Source organism: Oryctolagus cuniculus, chromosome 1 (assembly GCF_051225735.1).
Source record: "Oryctolagus cuniculus isolate XC-2025 breed Fujian yellow rabbit chromosome 1, ASM5122573v1, whole genome shotgun sequence".
Lineage (NCBI taxonomy): Eukaryota > Metazoa > Chordata > Mammalia > Lagomorpha > Leporidae > Oryctolagus > Oryctolagus cuniculus.
The window spans coordinates 29697332-29718759 of NC_142867.1; the positions used below are offsets into that span (position 1 = coordinate 29697332).

Consider the following 21428-nt stretch of genomic DNA (forward strand, 5'->3'; position numbering starts at 1 on the left):
TCGGGGTGGATGCTGTGGCATAGCCTGTTAAGCCTCTGCCTACAGTGCTGGCATCCTATATGGGTGCTGGTTCATATTCCAACTGCTCTACTTCTGATCTAGCTCCCTGCTAATGCACCTGGGGAAGCAGTGGCAGATGGCCTAACTACTTTAGCCTCTGTACCTACATGGGAGACCTGGAATAAACTCCTGGCTTCGACCTGGCCCAGCTTGGGCCATTGCAGCCATTTGGGGAGTGAACCAGTGGACGGAAGAGCTTGCTCGCTCTCTCTCTCTCTCTCTCTCTCTCATTCTCTCTCTGTATTTTTGCCTTTCAAATAAATAATTAAATATTTAAGAAAAGAAAGAAACAGCAAAGAATCAAATTTTAGCATGTGTTAAAGTTTGAGACCTGAAGGATGAAGAACCATCAGTGAGACACCCAACAGAGGAAGGAGTCCCAGGCAGAGACAAACAGAACCCATCAAACCTCACTGACGGGCCAGAGGAGCTAAAGGCTCCAGAACACCAGCTGGAATTCTAAAACAGATGACAGGAAGGAACCAAAAGGTAGGTGGGGCCAGATCAGGCAGGTTTTTAGAAGACATGTAAGAAACTTGTTTGGACTGAGTTCTGAGAGCAACGGGTCAGACACACATTTTGAAAACAAGATACCAGTGGCAGGATCAAAAACAAAATCTGTCAACTGGCCCTCAATAACCTTTTACCTCTTCTTCCATAGTCATGGAAGTTCCTCCTGAACATGAGACCACCAGGATAAAGACTACATTTCCCAGCCTCCTTTGCAAGCAAGTGTGTCTCTGGGACTAAATGATGGCCAAAAGCATGTGAGCAGAATTGTCTGGTAGACGATACTTTTCAAGACCTCTTTTAAGAAGCCAGACACATCCATATACTTTGTCCCTTCCTCCCTCCTGCAGCTGAGAAACTAAATGCTGCCATCGTGGAGCATAAGGAAGAAGCCTTGCACAGAGAGGCAACAAGAAAAAAGGGTCCTGGGTTCCTTTAGGAGCCCTGGATGGCTTTGGAAACTTTTTAATTTGTTGAACTATAGTTTATATTTCCTTTTTATATAAAAACAAACAGCATCCATTTAAAATGCACAATTTGATATGTTCTGAGAGTTGTATACATCCCTATAACTACCAACACAAGCAAGGTTCAGAACATTTCCATCACTCTCAAAATATTTCCAGGTACCAGGCCCGCGCCGTGGCTCACTAGGCTAATCCTCCGCCTTGTGGCGCCGGCACAGCAGGTTCTAGTCCCGGTTGGGGCGCCAGATTCTGTCCTGGTTGCCCCTCTTCCAGGCCAGCTCTCTGCTGTGGCCCGGGAGTGCAGTGGAGGATAGCCCAAGTGTTTGGGCCCTGCACCTGCATGGGAGACCAGGAGAAGCACCTGGCTCCTGGCTTCGGATCAGCGCGGTGCGCCGGCCACAGAGCCGCCAGCCGCGGCGGCCATTGGAGGGTGAACCAACGGCAAAAGGAAGACCTTTTTCTCTGTCTCTCTCTCTCTCACTGTCCACTCTGCCTGTCAAAAAATAAATAAATAAAAATAAATATTTCCAGGTACCTTTGTAATTCATCCCTTCTCCACACCCAGCAGAAGACAATCCTTGATTTGCTTTCTTCCACTACAGACTACTTTGTATTTTCTAGAACTTTATACAAATGGTAATCTGTAAGATATATTCTTTTGTGTCTAACTCCTTTCATCTGGCATAATTATTTTGAGATTTATCTATGTTGTTCCATTAATAGTTCAACCTACTCTAACCACCTCCTTGAACCACATTTTCTCTGAACTCCCATGTCTGCACACAAATAAAATTCTGTCTTTTCTCTTGCTAATCTCTTGTCAGTTTAGCTCACGGTTTAATTCATGTGTCAAACTGGCTAAGATTGAATGGATTTATCATGAGGTTTTAAAATGAGTTCTAATATTAATAGCATACCAACACAAAACTTAAAGGATAGTTTCTGGATTATTGGAGATTTTAAAAGGTTTTTCCTTTACCTTTTGATGGTGCATCTAGGAAATAATTACCAGAATTATTTCCTGTACTTTAGGAGGTCTAAATCATATCTGATAATTTAAGAGAATAAGCTATTCTTTTTTTTTTAAATCAAGTACTCAAAACTTTCGACTTTTTTTGAGACACAAACACACGGAGAAACAGAAAAAGATTGCCCATTCACTGAATCACTGTCCAAATGCCCACAATGGCCAGGATTGGGCCAGTGGCAAGTACTTGGGCCATCACCTGCCGCCTTCCAAGGTGTGCATTAACAGGAAACTAGAACTGGGAATCAGATGCAGGATTCAAGCCCAGGTACTCCAGTATGGGATGCTGATGTCCTAGTTCATGTCTTAATTGCTAGGCCAAACACTTGCACCCCGCCTTTTAGTATTTTTAACAATTCCCCCAAATCAAATTACAAATGAAGACTTCCTGCCTTGAATTGACTTTGATATCAAGTGGACTCCTAGAAAAGCTCAGAGGATTTGTTCTTTTACCTTGCAAATAAAAATGTTAGGCCATTTTAGTGTATTTGATGTTCTAAATTATATAGGAAGCATTGTCAAGTAAGAAAAGGTGCTTAATCATCCCTATGTTTATTTGTGGGGGTATATGTTATCAATATAAGTATTTCAGAAATCATATAAGTATATTACTCAGCTTTCCATCACAATAAGCAAATGTTTGAGGCAGGCTAACTTTATAAGGGAAAAAAGTTCACTTTGACTCACAGTTCTGGAGGGTCATAGTCCCATATCAAGTAGTCCCCAGTGGTTTGGTGTCTGGTGATGGCATTCTTGTGGATAGAGTTTAGAGAGGGTGCAGGGCATCACATCACAGGAGTTGTGTATGACTACATCTTTCTGTCTCCTTATAAACCCAGATTCAATCATAGGGCTCCACCCTAAGGACCTAATCTTATCCAATCTCTTACCAAAGGCTTCACCTCTTAACACCATAACTGGATTAAGTCCCACCCTCTTAGTACCATTAACATGAGGTTTTGGGAACTAAACTCTTGCATGAGTTCAGGGGACATATATTCAAACTATAGCATAGTGATAAGGCTTCTAGAAAACCAGCAATGTCCTTGATGTCTTGATTTAATGTGATCAGTCATAATTCCAGTTCTTATCTTTAAATGTTGACTGTCACAGAGGCAATCAAATTTCCTTGTTATGTTATGGTGAACTCTCATTGAATCTTTTAACAACGGCCAACTTATGTCTTTGGTTGTTTCACTCTGATGCTTTCCCAAATGCTCTTGCAAACCAGCCATAGGCCAAAGTGCTTCACTTTCTATTTCTTTTTAAAGATTTATTTTATTTATTTGAAAGTCAGAGTTATACAGAGAAGGAGAGGCAGAGAGAGAGAAAGGTCTTCCATCTGCTGGTTTGCTCCCCAAATGGCCACGACAGCCAGAGCTCAGCCAATCAAAGCCAAGAGCCAGGAGCTTCCTCACGGTCTCCCACATGGGTGCAGGGGTCCAAGGACTTGGGCCATCTTCTGCTTTCCCCGACCATAGCAGAGAGCTGGAGTGGAAGCAGAGCAGCCAGGACTCGAACCGGCGCCCATGTGGGATGTCGGTTTTGCAGGCAGCGGCTTTACCTACTATGCCACTGCACCAGACCCAAAAGTGCTTCACTTTCAACCAAAGAGTCTGTCTCAGAAACCCAGGGGAAGTGCTGGCACTGCGGCTCAATAGGCTAATCCTCTGCCTGTGGTGCCAGCACACTGGGTTCCAGTCCCGGTTGGGGCGCCGGATTCTGTCCCGGTTGCTCCTCTTCTAGTCCAGCTCTCTGCTGTGGCCCGGGAGTGCAGTGGAGGATGGCCCAAACCTTGGGCCCTGCACCCACATGGGAGACCAGAGAAGCACCTGGCTCATGGCTTCGCATCAGCGCGGTGCACTGGCCGCAGTGGCCATTGGAGGGTAAACCAATGGTAAAGGAAGACCTTTCTCTCTGTCTCTCTCTCTCTCACTGTCCACTCTGCCTGTCAAAAAATAAATAAATAAATAAGAAACCCAGGGAAAGGCCTATACCACATACTCAAAAGTACAGACTTCTGATAACATTGCCTAAATAAGTTTAAGGTCATACCACCAGACTGTTTTCAAAGCTAATGCAGAAGCTGATAGGTTCATAATATTGTTAATTTAAGATCAAGCAGAATAAGAATTAATTGCATGGGACTGAATGAACTGATGAAGAATAATTATAATGTGTAAGGTCTTTTTCTCCTGGGACATAGTTGGTTCTTTAATGTACTGTTTTCTATATATAAAGACTCCTTTCTCTTTACTCTTAAACTACCTATAATTTACAACAACTTAGTATATTATATTTTTGTAAACAAAAATGAAACCTGCATCCTTTTCTCCCTACTTAATCCCTCTAGAATTCAGAAACTTTTGTCAGGATTCTTATGTTCATGGCAATGTGGTTGTCTGCATAAATTCCATAGCAATCTATTGTCTTTGCAATGGGATGTAATAAGAATTAGTGGTTATATTACTAATGCTTTGACTGGATTATAACATTTAAGAATGATGGTCATAGAATCAATATAACCAGATAGTTTTAAGGAACTACATTTGACTTTAAGAAGCCAATGATTAGAAGGCCATCTTGAAAAAACCTGGCCTGGAACCTGGATTACAGGTTCTCAGCCTTAAAGAAAATTTTGAAGTCACTTCCTGGCAGTCTCAGGAAACACAGGATATTTTGAGAAACTCACCTAAATCTGTACATACTGCAAGTTAAGTTTGATGGGAAGACTTTGGCTTAGCTTCCTAGCTTTGAGAGTCTTTTAAAAGCCCAATCTGAGATTCCTCTAAACAGTTACAATAAAGCAAACGTTTTAAAAAGGATTATGAAGCCAATTACAATTTTTCTGCACTTATGCAAATGATCAGATCAAATTTAATGAGACTAGACTTTTTTTTTTTTTTTTTTTTGGACAGGCAGAGTGGACAGTGAGAGAGAGAGAGGCAGAGAGAAAGGTCTTCCTTTTCCATTGGTTCACTCCCCAATGGCCATTGCGGCTGGCATGCTGCGGCCGGCGCACCGCACTGATCCGAAGCCGGCACCCTGGGTTCTAGTCCCGGTAGGGGCGCCAGATTCTGTCCCGGTCGCTCCTCTTCTAGTCCAGCTCTCTGCTGTGGCCCGGAAGTGCAGTGGAGGATGGCCCAAGTGCTTGGGCCCTGCACCCGCATGGGAGACCAGGAGAAGCACCTGGCTCCTGGCTTCTAACCATCTGTTTGAGTCACATTTTTCTGTGAACTTCCATGTACTCACACGAATAGAAATCTTGCTAACGTGTCTTTTGTCAGTTTAATTTGCAGTCATCTAATTATTGAACATTAAAAGGGTAGAGGAAAAGGTTTTTAACCCCCTAGGGTAAATGAAGGATTGTCTGCCCCACAGGTGATATTAAATCGATAGCTACCCCTATTACAATAATTCTTCCATATGTCCAATGGACTCCACTGGGATTCACAGAACTGGAGCATTCCCGAGGTAAAGATGGAGTGAAAAATTGTTCCCACTCCACACTGGCTTGTGTCTTAAAACCTTCATGCCGCCTGAACACTTGCTCTCCTCAAGGCCTCTAGGGACTTCACCCAGATGCAATAACAGGGTTTTATTTTTATTGCCCTGCATTGGTTGGCAAGACTTTAACAACCACTTACTTGACATTTAATTGGGTCCTTAAGAATGGTTTAGTTTTTTTAAAATAGTTATGACCTTCTCAGGGGACATTTAAAAAGTAGTTTTCAAGAGTTTAGCAACTTGAATTCAAGCAATCTAAAATGGCACCTCTGCCAGCTACCACCATGCAGAGTGCAGTACAACAAGAGAGAAGAGCATGGGCATTCAGTCCAATGAGAACTAGGAGACCTGCTCTAGGACAAATGGCTGGCCCCATTTTCCAAATAACTGGGATTGGGAGAAAAGGGGGCTGGAGCGGGAGGGGGAGTCATTACAGGTCACATAGACTCAAGGGATACTTCAAACACAATGTTGTTTTTGGATTTTGATTCCAATAAACCAAGAGTCAAACAGCTATCTGAGAAAATTGGGAAAAATTTAATGTGAACTTGGCATTAGAAGGTTCGATTAGAATTGAATCGAGGAAGCAGGGGTGGAGGGGGAGGAGCATTGTGGCATAGCGGGTAAAGCCTCTATACCTGTGAAGCCAGAGTCCCATATGGGTATCAGTTTGAGTCCTGGCTGCTCCACTTCTGATCCAGCTCTCTGTTAATGCCCTGAGAAAGGCTGCAAAGGATGACTGGAGTGTTTGTATCCCTGCCACACACGTGGGAGACCCGGATGACGCTCCTGGCTCCTGGTTTCAGCCTGGCTCAGGCCTAGTCATTGCAGCCATCTGGGAAGTGAACCAGAGGATGGAAAAATCTCTCTTTATCTTTCCCTCTCCCTCTGTTATTCTGTCTTTCAAAATAAATAAATAAATCTTTAAAAAAGAGAACTGAATTGTGGATTGTTGTTTATTTTCTTTTTTTTTTTTTTTTTTTGACAGGCAGAGTGGACAGTGAGAGAGAGAGACAGAGAGAAAGGTCTTCCTTTGCCGTTGGTTCACCCTCCAATAGCCGCCGCGGCCGGCGCGCTGTGGCCGGCGCACCGTGCTGATCCGATGGCAGGAGCCAGGAGCCAGGTGCTTTTCCTGGTCTCCCATGGGGTGCAGGGCCCAAGCACCTGGGCCATCCTCCACTGCACTCCCTGGCCACAGCAGAGGGCTGGCCTGGAAGAGGGGCAACCGGGACAGAATCTGGCGCCCCGACCGGGACTAGAACCCGGTGTGCCGGCGCCGCAAGGCGGAGGATTAGCCTAGTGAGCCGCGGCGCCAGCCCGGATTGTTGTTTATTGTATAAAACAGTGACAATTGATTGTGCCTGTGTTTGTATATATAGGGAGGGGCTTCCTTATCTTTAGAGATACACAGTAAAGTTATGTGTTAGAAATTTTAATACCTGCAGTTCACTTGAAATATACCAGAAAATAATGGTGTTTTGGGGGGATGGGAGACATAGATTTAAAAAATAACAGAAAAATGTTGATAATTATTATTTGAATAATTCCCTAATTAGCACAGTGTAAAATAGGAGGAATTTTCTTTTAGGGGCCTATTTCTAGAAATCAACACTATTGCAAGCAATTATAATAAACAGTAACTCTTCTGAGTAGTGTGTGCTGGTGCCAAGAATGCTATAGACAATATCTCTATCTCATTTAATCCACACAAAAATCTCATGGAGCAAGATCTACAAATATTCCCATTTTCAAATGAGGAAATAAAGTGCTTAAGTGGCTTGCTCAGTGTTACACAGTAAGGAAAGTAAAAGCAAAGATTGAGCTCTTCTCATTTAACTCTGAGCTCCCCATTCTGAACTAGTCTAAGCCTGTAGCATACATAATTCTAAAGGTCACACCACTTTGCAAGGTAGGCTAATAACAGTTGAGGGAATTAAGACTTAGAGAAATGAAGTAGCACAAGAGAGGCCCAACAGCTAACATCTATGCAAGAGGGTGAACCACAGGGCACAGGATATCCAGTATCAGAGATTAGCAGACAATATGATGGATGTGTGGAAAGACTGACCCAGGCTTGGCACCCAAAGGGTCACGTGATTCCTAGTTCATCACCTTCTTTGTACTTGAAGAACCAAGGCCCAGAGAAGGTTTATATATTGCCCTGGGGGAAACAGCAGAGTAGTGGCAGCAGTACAAAAAGGACACAGATCTGTCAAACAGCACTTTTTCTACCTCCCAAGCCTGCCTTGGTAAGCTACACTTAGAGGGTGCCTGCTGAACATGTTTGATCTAGGAACGTTTTCCCTGTTGTAAAGGACTATAGCCAGCATCCAGCGCCTGATCACCTGAGACCAACCCTGCCCCTCCTGCAGGCAGCCTTAAAAGGATTGCTTAACCCTTCTCCACCAGACATGTGACCCAAGCTACAACCTGCACACTCTCTCCTGAGAATATGGGTTTTTGCTCTGCTTTATTTTGCTAAAAAAAAAAAATCCCTGTTTTTGTTTAAAGAATTCAGAGTCAACATCTATTATTTATTCACAATCTAAGGCCCTTTAAAAATTAAGCTTTTTTAGTTAAAAGTGTTACAAAATCTAATCCAAATACAGTTAAGCAAAAAAGGGAATTTAATGCCTAGACCAGGAAAATGCAAACCATTTCTCTTGGGTCAAATCCTACCCACCCCACTTCCTGCCTTGTAAATCATTTTGTTGGAACAAAGCAATGCCTACTGGTTTATGTGTTATCTCTGGCTTTTGTGCTCAAATGGTGAAGATGAGTAGCTGTGACAGAAGCCATATGGCCCACCTAGCCTAAAACCCTGACTCTCTGGCTGTCGATGCTGATCCGTGACTTAGACAGATGAAAAGCCAGGTGCAGCTTGAACAAGAGGCTCAAGTGACATTTCTCAAGGCCAGTACCTCTGTCAGCTTCTCTCTGTTTGCCTCCTTGGGTTAGCTTCTCAGGCTCTCCCATGGAGTGGTATGAAGACTGCAACCATACACATCAACATCTGCTCAGCTTCAGCCCCTCCACAGGCAAATAAATCTTGAATAAGACACTCATTGGCCCTAATCAGCCTTTGGCTGGTTAAGAGAGATGGAACTTGCTGATTAGCTTAAGAATTAGGGCTCCCCAGGTGCTGAGAGTGGATAAACCAGGGCTATGCTGACACATAGTAATAACCAGGAATCCAAGGGAAAGGGAACAGAGAGCCCCGGTTGCAATATTTGTTGAATTCCATCGTGTACAACTTTGTGCACCTAGCATGGCTGACTTTAAGCAATCAACATAATGTCACTGAACACAACTTTGGAAATAGACACCTGAAGCACAACATTATGAAGAATTTCCATCACACAATAATATGGGCAATAATACCCTCCACGGGGTAGATATTGTCAAAATATAGGAAAACCAATAGGAAGTAATGAACTTTGAATACTTACTACTTTTGCTCTTAGTATGTTATTTAATTGCATATTTATATAACTTACTTTTTTTATTTTTTATTTTTATTTTTTTGACAGGCAGAGTGGACAGTGAGAGAGAGAGACAGAGAGAAAGGTCTTCCTTTTGCCGTTGGTTCACCCTCCAATGGCCGCCGTGGTCGGCGCGCTGCGGCCGGCGCACAGCGGCTGGCGCACAGCGCTGATCCGATGGCAGGAGCCAGGTACTTATCCTGGTCTCCCATGGGGTGCAGGGCCCAAGTATTTGGGCCATCCTCCACTGCACTCCCTGGCCACAGCAGAGAGCTGGCCTGGAAGAGGGGCAACCGGGACAGAATCCGGTGCCCCGACCGGGACTAGAACCTGGTGTGCCGGCGCCGCAAGGCAGAGGATTAGCCTAGTGAGCCGCGGCAACGGCCTATATAACTTACTTTTTAACAGTGACTATGTTTGACAGTTGGCTTGTGCTTAACCATTGACTCTGAGCCACTGGCTCCAGCATGGTATTGGACTAAACCCGCTCAAACCATTATGGGGAATTCTTTTACCAGAATACAAATAAATAGGTATTAGATGATAAAAACTAAGCCAAATCAATCAACACAAGTATTCACTATGGAAACTTACTGATAGTTTAGATAATATGGGAAGCAGTGTGTGGCTTCAAGGAAGGAAACTATTCACTCCAGGGATGAATGCAACAGGGGTATTTAGCAGGAATTGGATTCAGGAGCAATCAGAGATGTGTGTGCTTGTATGGGCTGCACATTATCCTCAAGAATCTTTAGAAAGCATTAGATTTATGCTGATTTAAGGTATGCCCTCCAAACAGGTAAAGGAACCTATTACCTCATACTGACAGCTGATCCAGACAGATTCATACAAAGAAATAAGGCCACTCGGGAGGAGAGCCAGACTCCAAGAAAATTTAAAGGCCCAATCCCATGGGAAGACAGATACATATTAAATGCCCTTCCTATATTGAACAGAATTCATTGATCGCAAATGGACTCTAGAAGCATTATTAATATAAAGACTAATAAATGTCTTAGATCTGGATGGTGCTTGACATGTCTCAAAGGATAGTCCCATGCACCAGCTAACTTTGATGCCCATGCTCACTCTCTGGAAAAGGCACTATCTCTACAAATTAGAAAACAAATGTAAATAGTTATAGGTGGCAACTCAGTTGTACCTGTGATTCATATCTAATTCCAAACCCTTTCTATTCTAAGAGCTAAAATTTCACAAATTATATGCTTCTGTCTTGGATGTGTCCATGTATCCACATGTCAAAGAGAGAACTAGCAGTCACTGCAAGAAGAAATTCTAGCTTACTAAAATTTGCTTCAATTTAGATGTTCATTTTCATGGCTAATGATTGCATTAACATGTTCTTTTGCATTGACAAAATATACTGGTACCACACATCCTATGTTAACATTCACATCGTTTTGATTATTCGAAGCCTTTTTTTTTTTTTTTTTTTTTTTTTTACAGTAAGAGAGAGAGAGACAGAGAGAAAGGTCTTCCTTTTCCGTTGGTTCACCCCCCAAAATGGCCACTATGGCAGGCACGCTGTGCCGATCCGAGCCAGGTGCTTCTTCCTGGTCTCCCATGCGGGTGCAGGGCCCAAGCATTTAGGCCATCCTCCACTGCCTTCCCGGGCCACAGCAGAGAGCTGGACTGGAAGAGGAGCAACCAGGACTAGTGCCTGGCACCCCAACTGGGACTAGAACCCGGGGTGCCGGCGCCGCAGGTGGAGAATTAGCCAGGTGAGCCATGGCGCTGGCCAAAGCCTTTCTTAAAATATTATTCACTCCTCCAATAGCAAGAGGTCTGGAATTATTTTCACCCTAGACAGAGAAGGAATTGGAGACTCTGAAAGTCTAACGAACTTGACTATTAGCCATTAGAATCACAATCCAGCCAGGTTACCTGATCTAGTAGTTATCTTAGGAAGCTGCACATTGGTAGCCTTTGGCTCTTAAATCATGCAGTTGATCTTGGTATCTGAACCTGCCCTGACAATCCAAGTCTCCTTGCTAGATATAAAGGCAATTGTTTGGGACCTTGGGACCTCGGCTGGCGCACAGCGCCAATCGGAAGCCAGGAGCCAGGTGCTTCCTCCTGGTCTCCCATGCGGGTGCAGGGCCCAAGCACTTGGGCCATCTTCCACTCCTTCCTGGGCCACAGCAGAGAGCTGGCCTGGAAGAGGAGCAACCAGGACAGAATCTGGCGCTCCAACAGGGACTAGAACCTGGGGTGCTGGCGCCACAGGTGAAGGATTAGCCTAGTGAGCTGTGGCGGTGGCCCCTCTTCAGCATCTTAACTCTTCCTTTTATTGGAGAATTCACTTCTGCCTCATTTTCAACTACACAGTAGGGATTGGGCTGACTCCATGTTGGATTTTGATTTTCTAATACAGTCAGCCTAGCTTAGACTTTTAGCCATATGATTGGATAAAGTATTGTCACATGACCTAACTTGGACCACTAGGAAGTTGTGAATTCCAAGTCTTCAGCAGGAGATATTAGGAGATACTAGGAGAGATTCCTTTTCTTCCTGTAGATGATGGGGAATGATGGCTACAACTGCTTCAGCTGTTTTGCTGTCATGAGCAGGGAGTTGGGAGCTACCAGGGAAGGGGGACATACGTCTGTGGACAAAGTATGAAGTTGGTAATAATACAGCAGAATAAGGATATAGAGAAAGTTTCAATCTTTGATGACATTTGAACTGCCAGAAAAAAATCCTCAATAGAGGCCAACACCTACTCCACACTTCTCAGTTATGTGAGTTACAAGGTTCCTTCTATTACTGAAGCCTTCAAAGTATGTTTTCAGTGACTTGTAAACAAGAGTTTCATCTGATGTGAGGAACCTCCCAATCCGATCTAAGCAGAACCCTTTAAGATAAGGAGTAACTGGACTAGTTCAGTTCTCTTGGCATAGGATATATATTATTCACACTGCTTGCTTCTGCAATTTCCTTTATTCCCTGTATTTCATAAGTACCTGTTCAGGAGTTAATAATCCATTTTATTCCCCAGCAGGAGAGGGAAAAATGTTGGCTATTAAATACCTCTATTATCAGAAAAGCTTTGAAGTGTGATGTAGACTATTAGCGCCTTACTAGTAAAAAAAAAAAAAAAATGGGAAAAGTCATGGGAACCCAGGTCTGATTAGGCCAAGCATCCATGATCATCTTCTTTTGTGAAATTTGAGCCTCTGGTGTTTGCTTTATAGTATAAACCTTCTTTTCTGCCTTCTCTCATCTGTTTTCCCTTTTATTTATCCTGTGATCCTGCCCCTCCTCAATTCCTGTGCACCTCTCCACATATCCAGGACCTTTCCCTGGCTTACTCCATAGCTGCTCTAACCCCCAGCTCATCATACCAATTTCTCTCTCCCATGAAATTCTGTCTTGCTGCAGGCTTATGCATTCCAAAATTTCCCCTCACTTTTTTCTTCTTTACCAATCACCTTCACTTTTAGTTAGATGTTAGATAAACAAATTTATTAAGCTGTATCACACACAGTGTACATGATTCACAACTGACAGTAACTCTATGCATGCATCCTTCTCAGATGTGCTGAAAACAAATCCAATGAGAATGGCAGGGGTCTATGCATTCAACAAATCAAAGGTTGGATGGAAATTAGCCAATTAATCCCATGGCTCTCATCTAGTGTATTATGTGGTATAAATAGTACCTAACCATTTATTTATATCATTGACTTGAATAAATAACCAGGGTAGTTGTTTGGCACAGCAATTAAGTTGCCATTTGGGATGCCTGCATCCTATAGCAGAGTGCCTGGTTCGAGTCCCGGCTAATTTACTTTTGGATACTACTTCTTATTAATGTTCACCCTGAGAGGTAGCCAGTGATGGCACATGTGCTTGGGTCCCTTCCATCCATGTGATTGAGTTCTGGGCTCCTGGTTTCAGCTTGGCTGTTATGGGCACTTAAGGAGTGAACCACCAAATGGTTCACTCTGAGATCTCTGTCTGAGATCTCTCCATCTCTTTGGATTTGAAACAATAAAAATAAATAAAAAATTTAAGGGGCTGGCACTGTGGCACAGCAGGTTAATGCCCTGGCCTGAAGCGCCAGCATCCCATATGGGCACTGGTTCAAGTCCCAGTTGCTCCACTTCCGATCCAGCTCTCTGCTATGACCTGGGAAAGCAGTGGAGGATGGTCCAAGTCCTTGGGCCCCTGCACCCATGTGGGAGCCCCGGAGGAAGCTCCTGGCTCCTGGCTTTGGATCGGTGCAGGTCCAGCCATTACGACCAACTGGGGAGTGAACCATAGGATGGAAGACCTCTCTGTATCCCTCTCTCTCTCCCTCTCTCTCTCTCTCTCTCTCTCTCTCTGTGTGTGTAACTCTGACTTTCAAATAAATAAATCTTTAAAAAATTAAAAAATTTTAAGTAAAGCAAAGAAAGATAAGTAGATCTATATTAAAGCCCAGGGATTTCTGTTTACCAGCTAACACCTATAACAGCTAAAATTCTTATATCCAGCTTATATACAGGACTTCTATAAATCAGTAAGAAAATTTAACACTTGAACAGACACTTCCCAGAAGAGGACATCCAAATTGCTAATACACTTAAGTAAGTGCACAATCTTAGTCACTAGGAAGATGCCAATTAAAACCACCAGAAATCAGAAAGAGAACCAACAGATGTCTCCTAACTCTGCTCATGGAAATGAAAATAGTTACAGCTTAGCAGCTACTAAATAGGCTAATATCTGCTGATCATAAGCAACCTAAAGTTCAACGTGCAAAACCTAGACCAATGATTCCAATCCTACACACAATAGAGAAGTAGTCATACAATAATGAACACAGTTCGCTACCCAGCACCTCCACCAGAAAAAAAAAAATAATGAACACAGCCCCAATTTATGGGGAGTTGCCTTCTAAAGTCTGAATGAAAGCTGATAAATACCCCCAAGGCCTTGAACCTTCCCTGAATTGTCCATAAAGTATAGTATACAGATGTACTGTCTCTACCATTCAGTGTTTGCTAAACATAACAAAGTTCACTTGATCCTCATAACTCTCATGAGACAGGTGCTGTCAACCCAATTTAACAAATGAGCTCAGAGAGCTACAATCACTTGCCCAAGGTCACATAGCTAATTCAGCAAAGAGCTGGAGTTTAAACCTAACCTCAGGCTCCACAGTTTCCATGCTCGTATCCTTTCTGTAATACTTCTGCAGCTTCTTGCCTTCATTCAGATAGGCGAGCCCTGGAAGTAAAGGCAGAAAAAAGACTGACGTTTCCCTGTGCCCCAGTGTCCCCTGCCCCTGTTTCATCTATCAATGCAGATGCTTGCCTGTTCCTTCTAGAAGTAAGGTTTGGGTTTTCTTCTTCTCTCTCCAGATTTCTCTTCAGAATCTTTGTCTAGGCCAGGAGTCAGCAAATTGCTGCCCATGAGTCTACTCCAACTGACCCTGTTTCCCCAAGGGTTGATGGGAGCACATCAAGGGCCCTAGGTCTGTGTATCATCTGTGGCTGCTTTTGCCCTACAAAGGCAAGGTTGAATCATTGCAACACAGACCACATGACCCTCAGTGCCTAAAATATTAACTATCTGGCCCTTTACAGAAAAGTCTGCTGATCCCTGGCCTAGAATAATAAACCTTCTTAGCAGTTTAATGCCTGATAAAGACCAGAAGGAAGTTGATCTTGTCAGATCTTGGTCCTGAACCACAAGTTTCTGGTCACTTAGTCCCTCTCTCCAGAGCAGTATTTAGAAGCTCTGGGTTCTGGAGAATTCCAAGGGGTTCCAAATCTGCAGTCTGCTCCTTCCTCTGGCAGCTAATCCTAGAAGAACCTGGTTGGAGCCAGGCAGCTACAGCCATCTATGTGAACTGCATTTATGTCTAATTGCCATGCAGCACACTCTTGATTTGGCATATTCTGTACAATGTTACATTAAATTTATTGCAAACTTTATTTGATCCTAACACATGTTCTATTTTTATAACTAGTTGCTTGTGGAATATGGCCAATTGTTTAAAACTGACACAGAATCAAAGGGAATTCTGGGCAGGAAGACAAGGCTATTAGCTCATACCTGAATTAATTCTTAATGTGTAGCTGATGAAGGGAAACCACTCCAAAGCTAACAGCCCAAAAAAGAAGTTGAGATTTCCTAAACCAAATATAAAGAAAGAACTATTAGTAAGTTTATGGATTCTGGAATGACTTAAAAACTTCTCAAAGCCCAAACTAGCAGCTAAGATTAAATAATCTCTGTCTTCATTAAAGCCTTCAATAAAATAACATGGGGATTTCCTGATTTCATCAAGACTTCACCAACTTGAATCTTATACCAGTAAAAGAGTCAAATATACTTTTCTATCCTAACAGTTCAATTCAAGGCTTAAGTTTTTAATAGTAATAGCTAAGATTTTCTAAACTTTTAAATTAGAGTGCACTATCATTTAATCTTCCCAATTGCCATAAATAAATATCAATATCTCTATATTACAAAGAAAGAAAGTAATGTGCAAAGTGATTAAATAAATTGCAACAGTTCCTGGGGCCGGCACTGTGGTGTAGCAAGTAAAAGCTGTCGCCTGAAGTGCCAGCAGCCCATATGAACCCGCATGGGAGACCCGGAAGAAGCTCCAGGATCCTGGCTTCAGATCAGCACAGTTCCAGCCATTGCAGCCATTTGGGGAGTGAACCAGCGGATGAAGACCTCTCTCTCTCTTTCTCTGTCTCTGTAACTTTGCCTTTCAAATAAATTTAAAAAAAATTTTTTTAAAAAGAATTCCCAACATCATCTACATATCTACATAGCTCTATTTGTTCTTCTATGTGCTTCATAATCTCTTATATCCACACATCATCAAAAAGTTATGAGAGCCCATTTTATATTGAGACAAGTCCCATTTATATTAGGGATTAGGACATTTGTTCACAAGCATCAATTGCAATCCCACTAGACATGTTTTGTGGACATGATTTCAATTCATCTTCCCAACAACCACAACAATTCTCTCCTTATCTTTATTTTTCAGATGAGTAACCTGAGACCCAGCGAGGTAAAATAGGTTGCCCAAGGTCACAGGTTTAGTAAACAGAGTAGGTCTTTGATTGGGAAACAGAAATCTGCCTGTCTGCAATGTACTCAGACCTAGGAAAGCAGGAAAATCAGGAAGTCAGGAAAGCACCATCTTCATGCACCCATGAATTAAGTTGTAGGTGTGGAGCCATGATGTGTCTGATGGGGTAAGACTGCAGGTCAGAGCCGAGACTGGGCCAAACAGCTCTGCCAACAAAAAAGAATAAGGAATTTGAAGTTCCCAAGAGGCAGAGAGAGAGAGAACAAGACTGGCAATCAGTGTGGGGGAAAGGGCATCAAGGGAAGCCCTGAAAGCACAGCCAATTGGGACTTTGGGGAAGAGAAACCCTGGGAGATGTCAAAGTTGGTTGGTGGGTGCATTTGCACGTGTATATGTGTGTGTGTGCATGTGTGTGTAGTATATGTACCCTTATCCCTTTCCTAGACTTCACCACAATATTGTGATTGCTGTCCACCTGGACCGCTGATGTGTACAAAGATTCTCTTAGGGTAACTCACTGAGTTACCCAAGATCTGCAAGGCAAACATAGATTGCTTATGAGGGTAGAGGCACCCAAGCCCAAGGGACTAGCTGACTTCCTATCCAAGTTACATAAATAATTTTCAGGGAATTTATTTCAATCCCTTCTTGCCAACCACATGATTCCATGGAATTAAATATTCTTTAGTACCAGGCACTAACCAAGAAAAAGACCCAGGACAGGGTATTTGAGTCTCAACTTCTATACTCCTTACTATGAAACAGATGCTTTACCCACATTAACTCCTCGAACACTCACAACAACCCAATGTAGCTACTGTGGTCACCATTTTACACATGATGAACTGAAAAAAGGTTAAATAATTGTGATAAGACCACCCAACTCCTATTAAGAAGCACAGCTGAGACTTGAAATTGGGGATTTTTAAAACCTTTTTTAAAATTTGAAACATATTTAACTCTTTGAATCTTGAATATTGGTGTAACTTAAAACTTTTTTCTTGAAGCAAAGTAAAGCACATAAGAGTATCAAGATTAAGAAATCCCCAATAGAAGGGCGGCGCCGCGGCTCACTAGGCTAATCCTCCGCCTTGCGGCGCTGGCACACCGGGTTCTAGTCCCGGTCGGGGCACCGGATTCTGTCCTGGTTGCTCCTCTTCCAGGCCAGCTCTCTGCTGTGGCCCGGGAGTGCAGTGGAGGATGGCCCAAGCCCTTGGGCCCTGCACCCCATGGGAGACCAGGATAAGTACCTGGCTCCTGCCATCAGATCAGCGCAGTGCGCCGGCCGCAGTGCGCCGGCCGTGGCGGCCATTGGAAGGTGAACCAACGGCAAAAGGAAGACCTTTCTCTCTGTCTCTCTCTCTCACTGTCCACTCTGCCTGTAAAAAAAAAAAAAATCCCCAATAGAGGCTGGTGTTGTAGTGTAGCTGGTTGGCATCACTTGAGACACTAGCATCTCACATTGGAGTACAAGTGTTCATGTCCCAGCTGCTCCATATCCGATCCAGCTCCCTACTAATGCACCTAAGAAGCGGAAGATGGTCCAAGTGCCTGGACCCCTGCCATCCACTTGAGAGTCTCAGACGGAGTTCATGCCTTCATCCAAGCCCTAGCTGTTGCAGCCATTTGGGAAGTGAACCAGTGGATGGAAAAATCTCTGTCTCTCCCTCTTTCTCTGACACTCTGCTTTTCAAGTAAATAAAACACATCTTTTTTTCCAAAAAAGAAACCTCCAATAATATGACTGATAACTGCTTTTCTTTTTCCTGCTCCAAGCAAGAGTAAGTCATCACAAATGGAACTCCAAGTAAGCTATGTGATCAGGTTTGATCTGGTCCGTTTCCTCTCTCCTTGAGGCAGAAAGAAGACTGAGAACTAACCATTTGGTGCAATTGGAGGTGGGAGGAGGGTTTTTCTGTTAGAAGAATCATTAACTTTTATAGTCATTTTCACAATGACATTAAGCCATTTACTTGGCAATTACACAGGGAATAAACACGGATAGGGCACTCTGCAAGCACAGCTGCACACGAACATCTGGTGTGGCCTCTGGATTTCAGGAGGACATGTCTGCCAGCAGAGCAGCTCCCCTGGAGAGGCCCACACTGGGCCCTTAGACGCTGGAGCAGAGGTGCAGCTGCTGTATCAGTCTGTAAGTCAGAAAGGGGGCATTGCCTAGGCTGGGGAAATGTACACTTGGTTCTACCAGGGTTTTTCCAAATGTTCATGGAAATGGAATTAAAAAGTAAGTTTACTGGGGCTAGTCTTATGGCATAGCAGGTTAAACCACCACTTGTGAAAACGGCATCCCATATCAGTTGGAGTCCAGGCTGCTCCACTTCCGATCCTGCTCCCTGATAATGCATGTGGGAAGGCAATGGATGCTGGCCCAAATATTTGGAATCCTGTAACCTGTGTTGAAGATCTAGATGGAGCTCTTAGTTCCTGACTTTGGCCTGACCCAGCCCTGAACATTGCAGGCATGTAGGGTATGAATGAGCAGATGGACGATCTCTCTGTCTCTGTCACTCCCTATCTCTGTGTGTCACTCTACCTTTCAAATAAATAAAAACAATTTTTAGAAAATAAGCTTATTTGAAACAAAAAAATTTGAAACTCAGGCATATAAAGGATTTTCAAGCTATTCATGAAAAATTCATGTCATGAAAAACCTATGTATGAACTTCAGAAAAACTTTCTTGACCCAAAATAAATTTATCTTTCAATTCCATTCTTCCCTGAATTAGTGGAGAACATTTGGTACAGTGGTTAAGATGCTGTTTGGGGCACCCATATCCCATATCATAGTACCTGGATTCAAGTCCTGGCTCTACCTCTGATTCCAGATTCCTGCTAATGCACCCCTGGGAGGCAACAGGTGATAGCTCAGGCAGTCTGGCTTCAGATCCCATAGTCTGAACCACTTTCTTCCCTCAATGCTTGTATAGCATTTAACCATTGATCAACAGTCCTTAAAATTACTGCTATTCCTCTGTCTCTCCAAAGCTGAATATTGTCTGAGCCAGTACATGTCCTTCTACTTCTACCCCACTGTAGTTCATTATCCATAGATCTTGAATGATGCACAGCATATTAGGAATTCAAAACTTCTCACTTGCCACCAGCAATTTGTCCTCATTGCCATCTAGCTAGCAAATGAGCCAACTTCTAGAACTCCATCTTAAGAACTTATTTCTTATGAAAATATTTAGTGCCAAGAAGGCCTTCAGCCAAGGATTCCAGTCCAGTAGATAATCTAGAACATGAAGGAAGCACCATCAGGGAAGTGAGAAGCACCAGTAGGCAAGGATAGGCCAGTAGATGCTACTTTATCAAGCAAGTTGCCACAGTGGGCTTCATACTGCTGGAAAACACTAAAATATTTGATCCTTGGGGTTATCCTTCTGAGCAGCAATGGAATTGGGTTAATTTTATGAGCTTTGGCCAGTCATTGGTTAAAGGCTGCTGGGGAGGTGGTAGTGGTGGTGTCAATTAGTGAGCCTGTCCAGCCTGCCTTGTGCATGGGCTGAGTGGACACAGGTAGCCAGAGAAAGCCCTTAAGTGAAAAAGTGCAGATCTCGACATTGAAAGCAAGATCAGTGTGCCAAGGGACAAGGGAAGGAAACCAACAACAGCATTAATAAGGAGAACAGAAAGAGGTGTGATCTTGAGAATGCAATGAGTGAGCTTAGGGAAGACAAGATTGTCAAGACAAGTCAAAGAGCATTTCCAGTTTCCTAATTCTTATTTTATTTCATGCTCTTCTCATTCTAAGGTGTGGCTGCTTAGCTAAGCCATTCTTAGTAAAAGATTTGTCACCTCTTAGTGACAAATATAGCACTGATACGACATTTTCATAATTTCAGGTATGCATCTCTGCTTGGATGGGGAAGGAAATAATGCAGGGAGCTGGATCCAAAGTGAAGCAGCCAGGACTCGAACTGCCACCCATATGGGACACTGGTGCCGCAGACGGCAACTTAACCTGCTACACTACAGCTCAGACCCCGTTTATAGTTTCTTGTATGTGCATAAAGAAAGCCACAAGAAAATACTAATAAACTAGGGTTTCGAAGCCAGAACAAGGTGTATGGGGGATGGAATGATGGGTAGGGGGACTTTTCACTGAATATCAATTTGGGGAAATATGTAAATACACTGCTTATATATATCTAGAGATCTAGAAAAATATTTAGAGATAGGAAAACATAGAAGGGATGGATTGAAATAGTTGCTTTGCCTCCATATGCTTCTTGGATCTCTCTTCAAGACTTTGGGAAAGGGAGAAGGAAAAAGATAAGTTGAAAAAGAGAAAGCGGAAGAAGGGAGGGTGGATACCCTGGAGGTAGAGCTCATCATCTCCATCTGCTCAGCTCATCATTGCAGTGCTCACTGCATCTCACTCAGCACATGTGCTTCACACCAAACAGGTGCTTGCAAATAGGACTGCTAAGGTCAGAGTGTTTGGGATCTGTTGTGCAGGCTCTTGACTGCCACCCACTTGGGAGGCAGTGAAGGGTCATGGCCAAGAGCATGGACTCCTGAATCAGAATAAACCTACATTAAGTCCTGGCTCTGTTAGATATGTGGGCTAATTCATCCTCTTTAAGCCCCAGTTTCTTCATTTATCTAACAGGAATAACAAGTATTCACTTCACCATTATGAGTACACAATATATAGTGCACAGAACAGAATCTAGCCCATTATAGAGGCTCAGTAAATTTTAGTACTGGTTTTTACTAGTTTAGTGGTAATATTTGTGGTCAGGAGCACAGATCCCAAGTTTCTGTTCTTATTATTTTATTAATTTGGAAAAGAAAGAAGGAGAGGGAGAGAGAGTGATGGAGATCTTCTGCCTGGTGGTTCACTCTCCAAATGCACACAACAGCCAGGGCTGGGCTGGCTGATGCCAGGAGCTGGGAATTCAATTCAGGTCTCACATGTGAGTGGCAGGGATCCAACTACTTGAGTCATCACCTGCTGCTTCCCAGGATGCTCATTAGCAGCAAGCTGGAATTGGGGAATTACAGCTGGAACTCGAACCCAGGCATTCCAATGTTTGATTCATGTGTCTTAACTATTACGTCAAATGCCTGTGCCTCATTCTTATTAAAGTGGAACTGGCTCAGAAGGTCAAGGTCGTGGAGAGCAAGTTTAAAAGAAGGAATATCCTCAAGGCAGTGGAATTGAAGCAATGGACTGGACACATAGGCGCCCTCTAGAGGCATGCTGCCAAATTATGACCAAAAGGTGAAATTGACTTTTGTAAGAGCTGATTACACAGATTATTGGGCTGTCAGACAGATTTGTG

General features: G+C 43.3%; 1 protein-coding gene across 9 annotated transcripts in view; it reads right to left on the bottom strand.

The window, feature by feature from the left end:
- The window catches only part of PRR5L (proline rich 5 like), a 199814-nt gene that overhangs the window by 162648 nt on the left and 15738 nt on the right, over positions 1–21428 (bottom strand). For 3 of the 9 annotated variants that reach the window (XM_089309597.1, XM_089309558.1, XM_051852381.3), the window contains exons 2-3: positions 15120–15197; positions 14209–14288 (exon numbers count right to left, since the gene is read on the bottom strand). The exons of 4 other annotated variants lie outside the window; for them this stretch is intronic. The gene's annotated coding sequence lies outside the window, so the exon portion shown is untranslated. Of the gene's footprint in view, positions 1–2751; positions 2853–14208; positions 14289–15119; positions 15198–21428 lie in introns of those variants that run through there. 2 more of the 9 variants (XM_089309563.1, XM_089309561.1) reach the window with 2 other exon arrangements.